At 36.1% G+C, this 17,292-nt stretch overlaps 1 non-coding gene across 1 annotated transcript; it reads right to left on the bottom strand.

Moving 5' to 3' along the window:
* Nucleotides 1–16,628: 16,628 nt before the first annotated feature.
* On the bottom strand, nt 16,629–16,735 carry LOC141669231 (small nucleolar RNA R71). The gene has a single exon (XR_012553521.1). It is a non-coding gene; the product is annotated as a small nucleolar RNA R71 (small nucleolar RNA).
* Between the last annotated feature and the right edge of the window lie 557 nt (nt 16,736–17,292).

The raw sequence follows: 17,292 nt of genomic DNA, 5'->3' as shown, positions 1-17,292 counted from the left end.
ACTTGTACTTGTGTGACATCAAGGAATTTTCAGACCTAAACCTTTATCTGGAGGAGCTGGATGAGGTAAGGGCAATTGATGCATACAGAAACCTACCTGAATGGTTGGTATTCAAGTACAAAGGAGGAAGGGAGATTCAGTGGCCTCTTCACAGGATACTTCAAGAAAGCCAAGCTGTGTTGATCAAAGTCTATTCATCCTTCAAGAAAAACTTTGGGTTTAATGTAACTGCAAGAAGATTAGTATTGAAGAAGATTGAAGAGCCAAGGAGTGTTAGAGCCAAAGATGCACTACCCAAAACTCTATCATCCCATACACAGGGAGAAGAGTGCATCTAAGGCCCTACTGGCTGATGGAATTCATGGATGACAAGGGTGTGAGAAGATTCTTCAGACTAGAAGACCAATTGAGTAACTCTAGCAATGAGACTCTTTTGGAAATGCAAGAAATGTTAGATCTCTCAGAATCTGATGAATTAGAATTCCACAGACAGCTCCAGAATCAAATTGAAGAAAACAACAGAAAGCTTGGAAGAAGATCCAGACCTCCAAGGAACTAGAAAAATCTGCTCAGGCTAGAGGAGCATCTTGAATTGACTGTGAGCCAAACCTTGCATACCTTGTTTAAATTGAAGCACTTTCAGTTTTATCTACTTATCTTTAAAGATATATGTTTAGGATGTTTTGTTATTATCAAGTGTCTCTTAATTTATGCCTACAATTCCAGTAGACATAAATTGGGGGAGATTGTTGTGAATATGTTGTGCACTTGATGATTACCTAAACAAAACATCTAAGTAGATTTTACTTAGTGAAATAATGTAGCACTCGACGGATAAGAATTATAGTCCCGACGGATAACTCAGTTTGAGTACCGACGGATGAGTAATTATTATCCATCGAGTGAGTAGCTTATATAATGATAAGTTTGTAGCACAGTGTTGTATGCACCTTTGTATAGAATCTGTAGTAGCATATAAGTCATGTTGACTTTAACTAGATATGCAGAATAGGTTGATTAACTATACATAAGCAATGTCTTGTAATTCTGTATAAGTGAAATGAAGTCAAGTGCCAAAATAGCTATCATCAACGGATGCTTAACAAAGCTTCGACGGATGATCAAATGACTTTCAACGGATGTTCAAAATAGCAGTCGACGGATGATCAAGTAAGTCATCGACGGATGATCTGAAAGTCGACGGATGATAATATCAAGATTCAAACATCAGTTGAACAGTGAAAGCTGACACACAGCCGTCGAGATTGGATACAAACACTGTGGAAGCCTATTAACTAGGTCATAGAGGACGAAAAGCAGCAAAGATCAAGACTGTTAGATTTTATATTTATTCAATTCTTTTGACTTTGTAATCTTGGTAATATAAATAAACCAAGAGAGTAGCAAATATAAAAAATAACTAAGAAAACTAAGTTAGCTTAGAAACAAACACAGAGAAATCTTTGTAAGCACTATCTTTAGCTTTCCTGTGTTCTTAGTTGTTCTATCTTGTAAAAGCAGCTGTGAGCATTTCTGCACACAGAGTTCTCTCGATATATTAATATATATCTCTGGTGGAATTGTTTAAATCCACCAGAAAGTTTTTAAAGACTCTTGTTTTTAATTACTCTTGTTTTGATTCATTAAAGTTTATATTTCGCATTGTGCTAATCAAAACAGATATATCTATAATAGAGTTGAACATTTTTATTTCAAGAAAAAGATAAAGAATTCCATTCAACCCCCCTTCTGTAATTCTTGCTATATTGTTAAGGGACTAACAGTATGATTATTCTTCAATGCCAAGACAATAACAATTAAGGTTGGTAAACTAATAATTACTACGAGAATTAAACACTTGAATTAACAATATTAAACACACATGAGATCCTAACTTCATTACTACTTCATTCAATAGTTATTGTTATTAACCTTAGCATGTAATGGTGATGATATTAATCGAACAATATGATACTGATAAGATAGAAGTTGAATAGGCATCAATTATGTTGAGACCCTATATATCTACAGAATTTGAAAATATAACGATTTAAGTGCAAGTTATTCAAGATGATTACACAGGGCAAGTAAAACGGTTAGAGTTACCCACTAATCATGCATACAATACATTAACCTATGCTAGCATGGCAAGTTCTAAATCTCAAGATTCACTATCGCTTCACAAGAGATTAACAGGCTATCTTACATGTTTGTGACGTGTATAAGACGAATAAGCACAACCTATACTAGATATCATACAATCACCACATACCAAGATATTAAACAATTAACTAAAGAATTCCATAGTAAATTACCTAGGATCCCATGATCATGATTAGCCCATAATAGAACTCATCGTCACCATGGGTTCATATGAAAGCATGATAATAACACAACGATATAAAGATGAAAAATACTTAATAAATAATAAAGTATGTCATAAGAGTATTAAGGTTCAAAGCATAAAGAAAACTAGCATCCATTGTTATAACGAATTAAAAGAATCACAAGATAAACGTATGTTTCCTCTTCTTCGTTGTTGTATGCTAAAAGGGTCTTCACAATCTTCTTGCCCTTACTCTTGATGAAGAAAACGTCTTCCCATAAGGTTTATATAATAGCCCAAGAGAACCAGTGCCAACAGAAGCCCAATTGTACTAGAATTAATAAAATCCAGATTCTGAAATTCCGCACGCACACGGTCGCCTGCTGTCTCCACGCGGCCGCTTGCTGGCACGCGGTCGCCTGCTACCCTTCTGGAATATACTTTTTTTCCTTCTATTTTTGCTGATTTCTTCGCTCATCACCCCTAGACTGATTCCAAGCACTTCCTTAAGTTTTATACGATGAAAACCACCTATCTAAGCAAGTTATACCCTGAAATGTAAAAACACTAGAAAACGCGTCAAATACACAAAATACTTGAGTTCAAGACACCAATTCAAGCCGTTATGAGACACTCTAAGTGGTATAAAATACCACTTATCAGTAGACAATAGAAGTTATGTGGAATCAGCTTGAGACGTAATGAAGATATGAGATGACTAAATAAGTGTATTTCTTTGATAGAAGCAAAGCCGGCAATGCAAGTCGAGCCGGTGATAGACAACGATGATGTACTCGGAGTGAATCGCGTGAAAGACAAGTTTTTTCCTCTATTCTAATTTCAGAATAGTGACATTTCTTCAGATTCTTATCATGATTGCACTCTTTTTATTCCTATTCACAAACACTGATACACAATTGCTATTCTTTTGTTCATATTTCATTTCAATTTCTAATTTCTCCTTTTCCGTTGAATTCTCTATTCATATTCCAATAGTTACACATACATATTGATATATTCTGGTGTTGGGATATATCAAATCATACCGATTTTTCCGGTTTCTCCGCTATGGACTGGAGAGTGATGTTTGGGATTAAGTTTACACTTGATCCTAAGGATCGGGATTTAGCCGGATCCTTGAGATGGGCCTAAGAGCCTAAATACCCGACTGGATCTATATAGTGAGATATAGATCGCACTGTATCATGGCTGATCAGCAGGGTATAGGTGCGAACTTGTGTCAAGTTTAGTTCATTTGTATTCACTGATAATGTCCTTCGTTCTTTTCTCGCGAGGTTATATCTTGCAGATGTAACGAGATTACCGGTTCATTTAACTTACTCTAACGCTATCTATATTTTGCGGACTTGTTGAGCAACTTTTGGCTCATACCTTTCTTGTTGTTATTCACCTTATTGTTTTCAGTTAAGAAGGAAAATGAAACCTATCAGGACCCGAGTGGTAAAGAAGCGAGTCAAATCGCGGGACCCTCTCATACCCAAGGTGTTGATTCCAATTCAGGAAGAAAGCTTTGAGTTGCCTGAGCAGGTGGAGTATAGATAGTTAATGTGTGTGTTTGAATAAAGATGAAAGTTAAAAACTGGTTAGACAATGGTTTGTAATAAAGAAAGTTATAAGATTTTAAATTTGGTTTGTAATAAAGTTAGTTAGTTAGTGTTTCTTATTTTCATACTTCAACCTAAAACGATCCTGGTTAGTATTAAAGGGGTTTAGATATGTTTCTGCCTTAATTATTATGCAGGTTGTACATGTTTGGTGTTTAGTTAGTAACCACAGACCTATACCCCGGGTCTGGAGGGCGTTACAGGTTAATTACTATGCAGGTTGTACAGGTTTTCCTTAAGTACGAAAATGTACCACGATTTGAAAGAAAACTTTTGCTGGCCGAATATGAAGAAAAAAATAGCAGAGTGGGTAAGTAAATGCTACACATGCCAGCAAGTCAAAGTAGAATGTCAACGTCCAAGCGGATTATTGTAACCGTTGGATATTCCAGAATAGAAATGGGAACATTTAGCAATGGATTTTATGGTCGGATTTCCAAGGACTAGAGCGAATCATGACGCAATATGGGTAATTATTGACAGACTAATAAAGTCAGCACATTTTCTACCGATCAACGAAAGATTTTCACTCGACAAGTTAGTACATCTATATCTAAAAGAAATCATGATGTGACATGGAGTCTCAATATATATTATGTCTGACCGAGATCCACGTTTTAATTCAATATTTTGGAGACAATTTTAGGAATGCCTTGGAACCAAATTAAATATGAGTATCGTGTATCATCCGCAGACCGACGGACAAAGTGAAAGAACTATCCATACGATCAAAGATATGTTACGAGTTTGAGCAATTGATTTCGGAGGTAGTTGGGACGAGCATTTACCATTAGTTGAATTTTCTTACAATAATAGCTATCACGCAAGCATTGGAATGCCACCTTATGTATATGGAAGAAAATGCAGATCACCTGTGTATTGGGATGAAGTTGGAGAACGCAAGATTTTGGGTCCAGAATTGATTCAGCAAACCAAAGAGAAGATAGAGCTTATTCGCAAGTGACTAGATGCAGCGCAAGATCGGCAACGCAAATATGCGTATCAAGCCAGGAAAGATATGGACTACCATGAAGGAGAACACATATTACTCAAAATATCACCATGGAAAGGATTGACCAGATTTGGAAACAAGGGTAAATTGAAGCCACGCTATGTTAATCCATTTGAAATCTTGAAGAAAGTCAGGAAAGTTGCATACGAGTTGGCTTTACCGCCTCACATGCAGCAAATCCATAATGTGTTTCACGTGTCAATGCTTAAGCGATATAATCCTGATTATAGACATGTAATAGAATATGAGCCAATAGAAATCCAACCTGATTTGTCTTATATAGAACAGCCGGTAAGGATTCTAGATCGGCAAGAGAGAATGTTGAGGAATAAGTCTGTATCTTTAGTACGAGTTTTGTGGAGAAATCCTATGGTTGAAGAGTTAACCTGGGAACTTGAAAGTGAGATGTTAGAAAAGTATCCCCATTTGTTTTCTTAGCGAGATTCTGAGGACAGAATCCTATTAAGGGGGAAGGATGTAACGCCTGAGAAATTACACTTGTATTATATCATATTTATAATAAATTATGTGTATTAATATGTCATTTATGTGTAATTAGCTATAAAACCCTAACTGTTACATGCTATGTGTATTCTGTATCGTCCGGGTATTTTCAGGGTATTTTTCGGATATTTTATTTTGTATTTACAGCTTTCATATCAAAAGTTATACGACCCGAACAAGGATTTTATAGCTGATATTTCAAATAAAATAATGGGCTTTATTTTTCATCAAATAGCTTGTACCATCGTGTTATTCTGAACATCTAGATAATTTATAAATTTTCTTGTTTCGCGAAGAATACCTTTTCCGGTCCCCACTAGGTGTTAAAAACCCCACAAAATCATATTGTTATTTTTATAAAACTATAGGACTTTCATATATGCCATTTCTTTGCATTTTTGAATTATTCACAATTTTTGGGATTTTTTTGCATATATAAAATATTTAAAAATAAATTTTAATACTCAAAAATTATAAAATTATTGGCCAATTAATTTTATTAGATGTAAAATTAGGGCCTTAATTTTAATTAGGGGTATTATTTTTACTACTATAAATAGCCTAATTTTTATTAATTAATTATAATTCAATCATAAACATTAAAAAATTAGCCAAAAATCCCCAAATTTCCAGAAATTGGGGTTTGAAGTTCTTGGGAATCAAAGCCGATTTGAACGTGATTTTTTTCACCAAATCATTCATGTAAGTAGTCAATTTAAAGCTTATTGAATCTAGTTTTCATTTTTGTAATTGATTTTATTATCGGATTAGTCAAATTTGAAGTTGTTATTTTCAGGTTTAATGTTGAATTCGGGTTTCATGATTGGTTAATTTTTTATTAATTTTGTTGATGGGGATGAGTAGATTGTCGTTTTTGCAATCGATTGGCACCGAATTCGTCGAGTTTGGGGTTGGTTTCGTGCTCATCGGAGAACCGCCGCCGCGGCGGTGTGCTTCGTTTTCCGGCGACCACAGCGACGAATGAAGGAAGGGAAAGGTCCTGGGCACGTTGGGAAGTGAAGCTGCATAAGAATTGAGGTGGAAATCGTTGTTTTCGTCATTGATTATCGCTGGTTTCGTTCGCCGGAAAATCCACCGGTAACGACGCCGGTGGGGCTGTTCTTGGTCGACCAGGATCGACCCGGTTTCAACCCGGTGTTCGACCCGGTTTTGATCCAAAAACCCCCCAATTTAATTCCCTGAATTGTGTTTCTACAATTTCAATTATTTACTTTTATTTTTGTAAATTAGAGATTAGTTTTTATAAATTATAAAATTAAATAAAAATTGAATTAAAAATCTAAAATATTTTGTAAATAATTTGTAAATAATTTTATTAATTTAGAAATTTGAAAATATAAATATTTATTTATTTATTTATTTATCTATTTATTTATGTAATTATTTATTATTTATTTAATTATTTAATAAATGAGATTAAATAATTAGAATGATTAATTCGATTATTGGTTCGATATTAATCAATTCAGGCGAGTGACTCGTAATTATTCGAGTTGTGTTTCGAATTTTAGGAATTCGGAGTACGAGTATTGATTTATTTATGTACTTACGTCTACATTACGTAATAATTATTCATAGCGAATAATTATTTAAAATTAATCAATCTAATCAAATAATTTGTAATAAATTGTATTTAATTTCGAAACTTAGGGAATAATTATTTTAAATTATAATAATTCATAATTAATTATTTTATCAATTATTAATTAATTATTTATTATTTAATAATTATTTAAAAATGATAAATTATTTTGATAATTAATCAAATAATTTGCAATAAATCATAATAAATTTATTTTAATTCCAAAAATTATAGAAAAATCATTTTTAATTCTGATTTATCCTAAATAATTATTTAAAAAATATTTTTAGGGTTTATAATTAGTAATAATTAATTATATTGAATAATAAATTGATTTATCTGTATTTATATGATATTAATTGAACCGTTTACCCGATTCGAGCGAAACGAAAGCTCTTTGACTCTGAAAAATGATTTGTTTTCATTAAAATTAATATTAAATCTTAATTTCTTTTAGAAAGTAGTTTAACTTTGACATTTATTTGATTCTAAGCCTCATCATGTATCAAGACGAGTATGATAAATCCCCAAAAAGAGGAAAAGAATCAGATCATGATCAGTTAAGCGAACAGCGAGTCGATTTTGATTTTTAAAATTATTTTAAACCTAAAATGACTACGTGGCTTATATGCTTATGTGTATTATGTGGTTGATCGAGTCTTAGCTGTTATTAAATGATATAAGAATTAATAATACGCGCATGGGTAGACAATAAAAGCTATGTGGAATCGGTTTGAGACGTGATGAAGATACGAGATGACTAAATAAGTCTATTTCTTTGATAGAAGCAAAGCTAGCCAGGCAAGTCGAGCCGGTGATAGACAACGGTGAAGTACTTTGAGTGAATCGCGTGAAAGGCGAGTTTTTTCCCCTATTCTAATTTCAGAATAGTGATATTTCTTCATATTCTTATCACCCTTGCACTCTTTTGAATCCTATTCACAAACACTGATACACAATTGCTATTCTTTTGTTCATATTTCATTTCGATTCCTTATTTCTCCTAATCCGTTAAATTCTCTATTCATATTCCAATAGTTACACATACATATTGATATATTCTGGTGTTGGGATATATCAAAATATACCGATTGTTCTGGTTGCTCCGTTATGGACTGGATAGTGATGTTTGGGATTAAGTTTACACTTGATCCTAAGGACCGGGATTTATCCGGATCCTTGAGATGGGCCGAAGAGCCTGGGTACCCGATTGGATCTATATAGTGAGATATAGATCTGCACTGTATCCTGGCTGATCAGCAGGGTATAGGTGCGAACTTGTATCCAGTTTAGTTTATTTGTATTCGCCGATAATGGCCTTCACTCTTTTCTCGTGAGGTTATATCTTTGCAGATGTAACCAGATTACCAGTTCATTTAACTTACTCTAACGCTATTTATATTTTGCGGACTTGTTGAGAAACTTTTGGCTCACCCCTTTCTTGTTGTTATTCACCTTATTATTTTCAGTTAAGAAGGAAAATGAAATCTATCAAGACCCGTGTGGTAAAGAAGCGAGTCAAGTCACGGGACCCTCTCATACCCAAAGTGTTGATTCCAATTCAGGAAGAAAGCTTTGAGTTGCCTGAGTAGGTGGAGTGTAGATAGTTAATGTGTGTGTTTGAATAAAGATGAACTTAGTTTAAAACTGGTTAGACAATGGTTTGTAATAAAGAAAATTGTAAGATTTTAAATTTGGTTTGTAATAAAGTTAGTTAGTTAGTGGTTCTTATTTTCATACTTCAACATAAAAAGATCTTGGTTAGTATTAAAGGGGTTTAGATATGTTTCTGCCTTTATTATTATACAGGTTGTACATGTTTGGTGTTTAGCTAGTAACCCCCAGACTTATACCCCGGGTCTGGAGGGCGGTACATGTAGGCCCTTTAGTTTTCCACACTATGTCTAGATGTAGCGCTATTGTAGCTGGAATGGAATGTCTCGTAGGCTCATGAGATCATAATGCCATCCAGTAGGCAGATAAGATTATAATGCCATCAACCATATTTTTTTTAGAAATTGCTTGCAGTGATTATATGTTGTTGATACAGGATGATCTTGCTATTTGCTGCAGGCTTGCAACTTCTTCCTTTTTTTTGTTGGAATTTTTGAAGAAGAAGATAACCATATGATTATTAGCTAGCTTATTTAACCTTACAAATTTTGATTATCCTCATTCTTTAGCTATATTTTATGTTAGGCGTAATCTATTAATGTTGTAGTCATACACTCTGTAGCCTGTACTAGAAAATATGGGTTGACATCTCTCTCATACTTGGTTAGTTTTCTAGATCATGGGTGTTCCCATGGACAATTTAGTTTATTAGTAGTCTATTTCCTATCTCTAGCGTCCTTGTGTATTCCGTTGATGTCAGGAAAATATTTATGTATGTCCCGATTTGAATGGTAGGTTGGTTAGTTTCTGACTATATTATGCTAGAATTTCCATGTATTTTCTTGTCTATTCTTTTATATAAGTATACATATGTTACAGAGCATCTTCTAACATGTTAAGTTTCTAATATTGTGATAATTATCTTAAAAGTGTACAAATTAACCCCTTTTTTTATTAAGAAATTATTTATGCATGACAATATGAATATGGTATGGCCAAGCGCTAAACATGGTATGAATATATTGAAAATTAAACTTCTCTTAACAAAAAAACAAAGTGCAAACAACAAATACATGGAAGCAGGATGTCTATCCATATAATTGATTAGAAAAGGCAAGTAATTTTTCGTATTTTATTTGACATTATTGGGCAAAAGTCGAGTCAGAGATGAATACACATCGTGATTAGTAAATATTAATTATTTGTTATATTAAAATGTAATACTTTATCCAGCCGAGCCGAGTTAGTCGAGTTCGAGCCGATTTTGAGCCGATCCCGAGCTAAATGAGCCGAGTCGGAGCCGAACATAAAAAAAGCTCGACTCAACTCATTTATTCATACGAGCTCATTCATGTTCAAGATCGGCTCATTTAAGTGACCGAACCGAGCCGAGTTTACTTAAACGAGCTGATCCCAAGTTTTTTTTACGACTGGCTCTGTTCATTTGCAGCTCTATGTGGTTGTTCCTCCGTTCGAATCTGAAAATACATTCTCGACATGATTCTTACTCCCTACGCCCTCCATCCCTTGCGATCTTTATTCCTTACGCCGACATCCCTCCGATATGATTCTTCAATGGCCTACAGGTGAGAATCTCCCCCGATCATGAAGACCGCGCAACCAGTTTGTCACTTGATTTTTCTTATCATTCCCCGAGAATGACACACTTGTCCTTGTCACCTGCTCTACTTTTAGAGACAAATTCTCCCTTTCCGAAAATTTCGGAAGATGACAACCCCTTGGAAAGGAATAAAAGATACAGAAAAAATCGACAAAACATCAACAAAAAGATAGAGAGAAAAATAAGAAAACCATTTTCTGATAATAACTATAATCACTATAATTTTATAGAAAGATTCGGTTGGACCATCATGTGTGATAGTTTGTTGGTCAGGTATTCATTCGGCTCATCATCTGTTCTTATATTAAATGTTAGAGCGGTCTACCAAAATATTTCTTCAAGTGATTTGGTCATTTCATTTAAAAATTTATAAGAGATTTTTTCGCCTTCCTCAATGAATCATAATTTTATTAAACATTAACCATTATACTGGGCCTGAAAAGAAAAATACATAAATGCATTTCATACTCGGTGAAATATATGACTCTTGTTATTACATAAATTGATTTTTAACATAACTTGAATCACATAACTTGAATCACAGGGGTTTTTGTATAGAAGATATTGTGTCTACAGTTTTTTTAAGAAGGTTGCACCAGAAAATAAGGAAAACAATAAGTCGATGTCCCTAATTAATAAAATTTATTAATTTATATTTTTATTGAAACCACAAGGTAGTTTGGCCTTAAAAATAAAAAATCTGTATTTTTAAATTAAGGTAGTGTACTTATCACCTCTAAAAAAGAAAAATATTAAAATGAGCAATTCAAACAACATAATTTATTTAGCCAACATGTGATGATATGATGATAATGATCGATGAGTTATTATCTAAATAAACATGAATATATAGGTACATAAATTATAATCTATAAATAAAACATATATAATCACAAGCTGATAGTAGGCATCAATGTTTTACTAGTACGAGGGAGAGCACGGATCAGATCGGTTCGATTTTTGGTTAAAACCGAAATCGAAACCGCAACCATTAGATTTTTAAAATCGAAATCGCAACCGAAACCGACGATTTGGTTTTGGTTTCAAAATTATCGGATCATTTCGGTTTCAAAATTATCAGATCGGTTATAATAATTTTGATTTTGGTTATAAAACCGCCTCAAATAAAATAATTAAATAAAATACGATTAATAACTTTTTAATCATCAAAGTCCATTTATTTACGGTAAAAATATGTAATAATTTGATAGCGGAATATAAACTCAATAAACAACCAACTTTCAAAAAATATAAAAGTATGCAAACTGCAGATATCAATTTGCTCATGTTGTACATAAATCAAAAAGTGCATCATGATATGAATAGAAAATACATCCTAAAGACACGTTAAATGTCACATTAATTACACTTGGGCACCTTATGGAAAGCCCATTACAGACTGTCTGGTCCAAGCTCGTAGCAGAATCAAGACGACCCATGTAGTCAAGGCCCACCAGCAAAGTTCGTTAAGGTCCACGAACATAAGCTATTCATGGACTAGGCCCAATACAGATGGAAGAGCAGAGACACATGTCCAAAACGGACTCAAGTCCTACACAGAAGGCTCTAGAGTTCCTTCCCTTACAGGACTCCTAATTACCATCTAAGTTGGAGACTTGTCCACCACGTCTCCCAACACAAGTCTAACCTTAGACTCACCTCTATCTAAAGGGCTCTACTCCTCAACCTATAACTACATTTTTGGCTTGATTCTCTACTACACAGAGATATGTAGGCATCTCGCAAGGACCGATAGTCCCGAACATGAGAGCAACCATTAAAGCTCGAATCTCATAAATTTTAGCATTAATTACTAACGCACTCTAATTTTTATTCCACAATATTTGGCGTCATCTGTGGGAAAACTACAACCATGGTTAACACATGGAGTAGAAATAATAGTGGAATAGAAACTCATGTACCATCGCGAACGGTCGTATTTAGTGATAGAGGTACCACCGCACTCAACCTATGCCTCCCCCAAGCAGGAACCCCGGTAGGGGAAACCGAGGCTCAGCCACAAGGGAAGAATCCCCTGGCTCCTCAAGGGACAAATCCCCAATTTAAGAAGCTACATGCACTTGTGAACCCTCAACCCATTGGGTATGAGTATTCAATGATCGTGACCACTAACCCCCCTTACGGGATGCCTTCATACCCCGAGGTTGGAGGAAGTAGGCACTCTAGTCGGAGCGAGGCACAAGGACGGACGCCCCAATATATAGGTGGCTTGACTCCTATTTCTGTGGATCGAGAATTCTCTGGACCCTATTTTGATAGAGTCTCTGAATCATTGAACGATGAGGTTGCTCCACGAGGAGACGTGCTGGTAAGGAGCCGATGCCTAATACAAACCAGCGGCCCAAGATCACTCAAGGGACGAATCCTCAAGATGTCTAGGAGAGGATTAGGGCTCATGATGATGAGATCCAATGGTTGAAGCGTGACCTGAAAGTGCACCTATCCCCAAGACCTCCACTTTATGCGAGGCAAAAAGATCTTCCTCCAATTGTACACCTGGATGGTCCAATACCAAGAAGGGTTGTTACCCCAAGGGCTGATCCAAGTGATTCGATGCCCCTAAGTTATCCTGATGATCCAAAGCCACCATTCACTAAAGAGGTAATGAATGCCCGTATCTCAAGGAAGTTCAAGATGCTCACCATCAAAGCATACGATGGTACTAGCGACCCTGTTTATCATGTCAGGATGTTTTCCAACGCCCTGTTGCTATAGCCCATGAATGACGCTATTAAGTGTCAACCCTTTCCTCAAACCCTATCAGGTATGGCTCAAAGGTGGTACAGCCATCTGCCCCCAAACTCTATTGGATCTTTTAAGGACTTGAGCCAAGCTTTTATCAAGCAATTTATAAGTGGCAGAGTACACGAGAAGAGTTTGACCTCTCTCATGAGCATAGTCCAAGGAGCAAAGGAGTCTCTCAGAGATTACCTAAACCGATTTACGAAGGAGGCCTTAAAGATCCTGGATCATGAAGACAATGTAGCCATGATAGCTCTACATCAAGGGATAAGAGACGAGTTCTTTAAGATGTCCCTGGTAAAACACCCTCCTGAAAGCATGTTGTAGCTCCAGGATAGAGCCGAAAAGTATATCAAGGTGGAGAAAAGTATGAAGAAGACAGTTGTGAGTAATGAACCCGCTGGAAACAAGAAGCGGAAGACGGATCAGGAGTACGATACCATGGACAAGTATCCTCAAATTGGAAAAAGCTCTGACTCCTAAGAAGAATCAGCAAGCAAGGTTCATTGAATATGCAAGGTTGAACGCTCCAAGGAGCCAAATCCTTATGAAAATTGAGAAGGATAAAGAGTTCAAATGGACAAAACCACTAAGGTGAGACCCCGAGAAAATAGACAAGGGTCGATACTGCAGGTACCATAAAGATGTTGGTCATGATACTGATGATTGTAGGAAACTCAAGGATGAGATTAAGTATTTGATCCGAAGGGGAAAATTCGGACGTTTCACCAAGGGTGGGGAGGATGGAGGCCAAAAAAGAGACAACGACCGAAGAGACAATGATCGAAGGGGTAATGACAAAGATCACAACCCACAGCCCCGAGGGCCAGTGATCAATATGATCCCAGGAGGTCCTATAGCAGCTGGGACTACAAGGAACTCTCGAAAAGCTTATACGAGAGAGGTGATGAGCATAGTTGGAGAACCGTCTAAGCGTTCTAAGTCAGAGATGACACTTGAATTTGATGACCCGAACCTTGAAGGTTTGAAATTTCCTTAGGACGATCCTCTGGTTATCACCACGATAATTGGAAATTGTCCTGTTATAAGGATCCTAGTGGACAATGGAGCTTCTGTGGATATTTTTTTCCATGATACATTCATAAGGATGGGCTACAATGATTCTCAATTAACTCCATCTGACGCGCCCATATATGGGTTTAATCATGTAGAATGCAAAGTCGAAGGAGCAATATAACTTCCCATAACTATCGGGGAAGAGCCCAGGGAGGCCACACAGATGTTAAACTTTCAGGTTGTTAAGGCAGCCTCTACTTATAAAGCCATCATGGGTAGAACAGGGATCCATGCATTTCAGGTCGTGCCTTCAACCTACCATATGCTACTGAAGTCCCAACTAGAAATAATGTTGTAGAGGCGAAAGGAGATCAGAAAATGGCCCGTAGTTGCTATGTGCAGTAATTAGGCTCGATGGAACCGAGGGCAGGTCCTCCTCATAGAAGACATGCATGTCCGTGAGAATGTGATAAGTGGATTTTATATCTACTTGGAAGACTTCATCACAGGCTTATGTTGGTGTTTTTGACTTAAGTTATTGGTATTTTTTATGTGTTTTTGTGTTTTTGCATTACATGCATTAATTGGATAAATAAATGAGCTTTTCAAGGAAATATGCTAAAAAGAGATCATAACTGGAAGCCTAGGCCATGTTCATGTTGAAGAGCATCTCGATAGCTTCGCGTGGACTATTGAATTGCCAAATTTTGATGAACGGAACTTAGGCTACAACAGAAACAAGAAAATGAAGAAAAATCCAGAGGCACGGCGTGCTCGCGATGGAGAGCGGGGCGGCCGCTCCAGGTTTGCAAATGTGCGCGTGCCCACGCGAAATGTGGGGCGGCCGCGCCAGAGTCCTTTAGCAGAATCCTGATTTTACTTGAATTTGATGATTTTGAGGGCCCAGGTCATCCAGAAGCATATATATCAATAATAATTCGTTTTTAAAAAGAAGGAGCCAAGGGAGAGCAATACGAAGACCTAGAGAGCACAAGACGGCTACGGAAAAGAAGACTTTTGTATTCTTAAATATAGTTGATACTTTGGATGCTTGTTTTCGATTTGTCTTTAAACCCTAGTACTCTTATATGGTTTATTATCATATTTTCATTGGAACCCATGGTGACGATGAGTTCGATTATGAACTAATCATTATCATGGGGTTCTAATGGATTTATTTATGGATTTCAAAAGTTAATTATTTTATAATCTTTTTGTGTGGTGATTTATGATTTCCTAGTTTGGTTGTACTTATTCATCTTTGATGCGTAGCTAACATCTAAGATTGTTTGTTAATCTCTATTGAACCGAAAGTGAATATAGAGGTTTAGAACTGGCCATGCTAGTATAGGTTTATGTATGAATTGACATGCATAATTCGTGGGTAATTTTAACCATCTTATTCACCCTATATAATCACGATAGATAACTTGTTCTTAAACCGTTATGTTTTCATTCTTTATAGACATATAGGGACTAAGCATAATTGGTGTCTATTCAACTTCTATCTTAATTGTGAATGTTTGATAGTAGGGTATATGTATAATGAAAGTTAGCGTATGCTAATTTCGTGTTATCTGATTAGTTATCATCTCCAAAGCATGCTAAGGGTAAAAGACATAACTTTGGATGAAGTATTTAATGAAGTTAGAATCCCATGTTTATTCTCGTATAAGTAATTCAATCTTAATTCTCTTAGTTAATGTTACTTAGTATAATCTCTTAGTTAAATCAAAACTCAATTTGTTATTTGTCTTAGCATTGAATGATAACCATACATTGTTGCATAAGTGCATAATCTGAACTTAACCTAAATCAGTCCATGTGGGAACGAATTTGACTCATATCTTATCCTACTTGTGATCATGTATGCTTGCATATATTTTCACATTTGAATTACAGTGAACAAGTTTTTGGCGCCGCTGTCGGGGATATATGTGTTAAATTTAGTTTATGTACTTGACATCAGTGGTCGCTAAAGTTCACCGACTCAGATATTTTACTTACTTGTTCACTGTGTTTGTGTTTCAGGTACTTTAGAGAGTGTTTATGCGAACGCATTCTCAATCTCATAAGGAAACACTGGATGAAGTTGAAGTAGTTGAAGAAGTTTTTGAAGAAGTTGAGAAAGTTGAAGAAGAAGTTGTTATTGCAATGGGAGAATCAGTAGCAAATCCGAAAGCTTTGATGGATTACTCTCAACCGAAGATCAATGACATTCAGTCTAGCATTGTCAGACCAGCCATTGCGGCTAATACTTTTGAAATCAAGTCTAGCTCAATTCAGATGGTGCAGAATCAGTCCAGTTTGGGGGTTCTCCAACAGAAGATCCCAACATACACATTAGAGATTTCATCGAGATCTGCGATACTTTCAAGTTCAACAATATTTCTGAAGATGCTGTGAAGCTATGGCTTTTCTCATTCTCTCTAAGGGATAAAGCTAAGTGCTGGTTGCATTCTCTACCACCAGGTTCTATCACTACTTGGGAGGATCTTGCTCAAAATTTTCTTACTAAATTCATCCCTATGGTGAAGACAACTGCAATCGGAAACGCTCTTACTCAATTTGCGCAGCAATTGGGAGAATCTTTATATGAAGCTTGGGAGCACTATAAGGAGATACTTAGGAAGTGTCCTCATCATGGAATGTCTGATTGGATGATCATCAATTGCTTCTATAACGGTTTGGGAGCACAGTCAATACCCATGCTCGATGCAGCATCAGGTGGAGCCTTATGGGCTAAGATCTATGATAAAGCTTATGAACTAATTGAACTGATGGCTGCTAATGAATATCAGAAGCCAACTCAGATACTACCTCAAGGCAAGGTAGCAGGAATTCTGGAGGTGGATGCAGCTACGACTATAGTTGTTCAGCTAAAGGCGATAATGATGAAAGTGGATTTTTTGGCTAACTATGGAGTTAATCAGATCATCAGCGTTTGTGAGCTTTGTGCAGGTGCGCATGAGACGGAGCAATATGCTATATCTAGTGAGTCAACTCAGTTTGTGAGTACCTTTCAGAGGTCGCAGCAACCAGTTCGTACCACTTATCATCCTAACAATCACAATCATCCTAACTTTAGCTAGAGCAACAACCAGAATGCAATACAACAGCCTTATCAGCAGTTTGGAGCAAAGCAATTCAACACTCCGGGTTTTCAACAAAAATGTGCACCAAGACATCAACTCCAACTTTAACAAC

Source organism: Apium graveolens, chromosome 6 (genome assembly GCF_009905375.1).
Source record: "Apium graveolens cultivar Ventura chromosome 6, ASM990537v1, whole genome shotgun sequence".
NCBI classification, from domain to species: domain Eukaryota; kingdom Viridiplantae; phylum Streptophyta; class Magnoliopsida; order Apiales; family Apiaceae; genus Apium; species Apium graveolens.
Note: the sequence above shows the minus strand (reverse complement) of the source record. Positions and strands in the feature narration are given on the sequence as shown.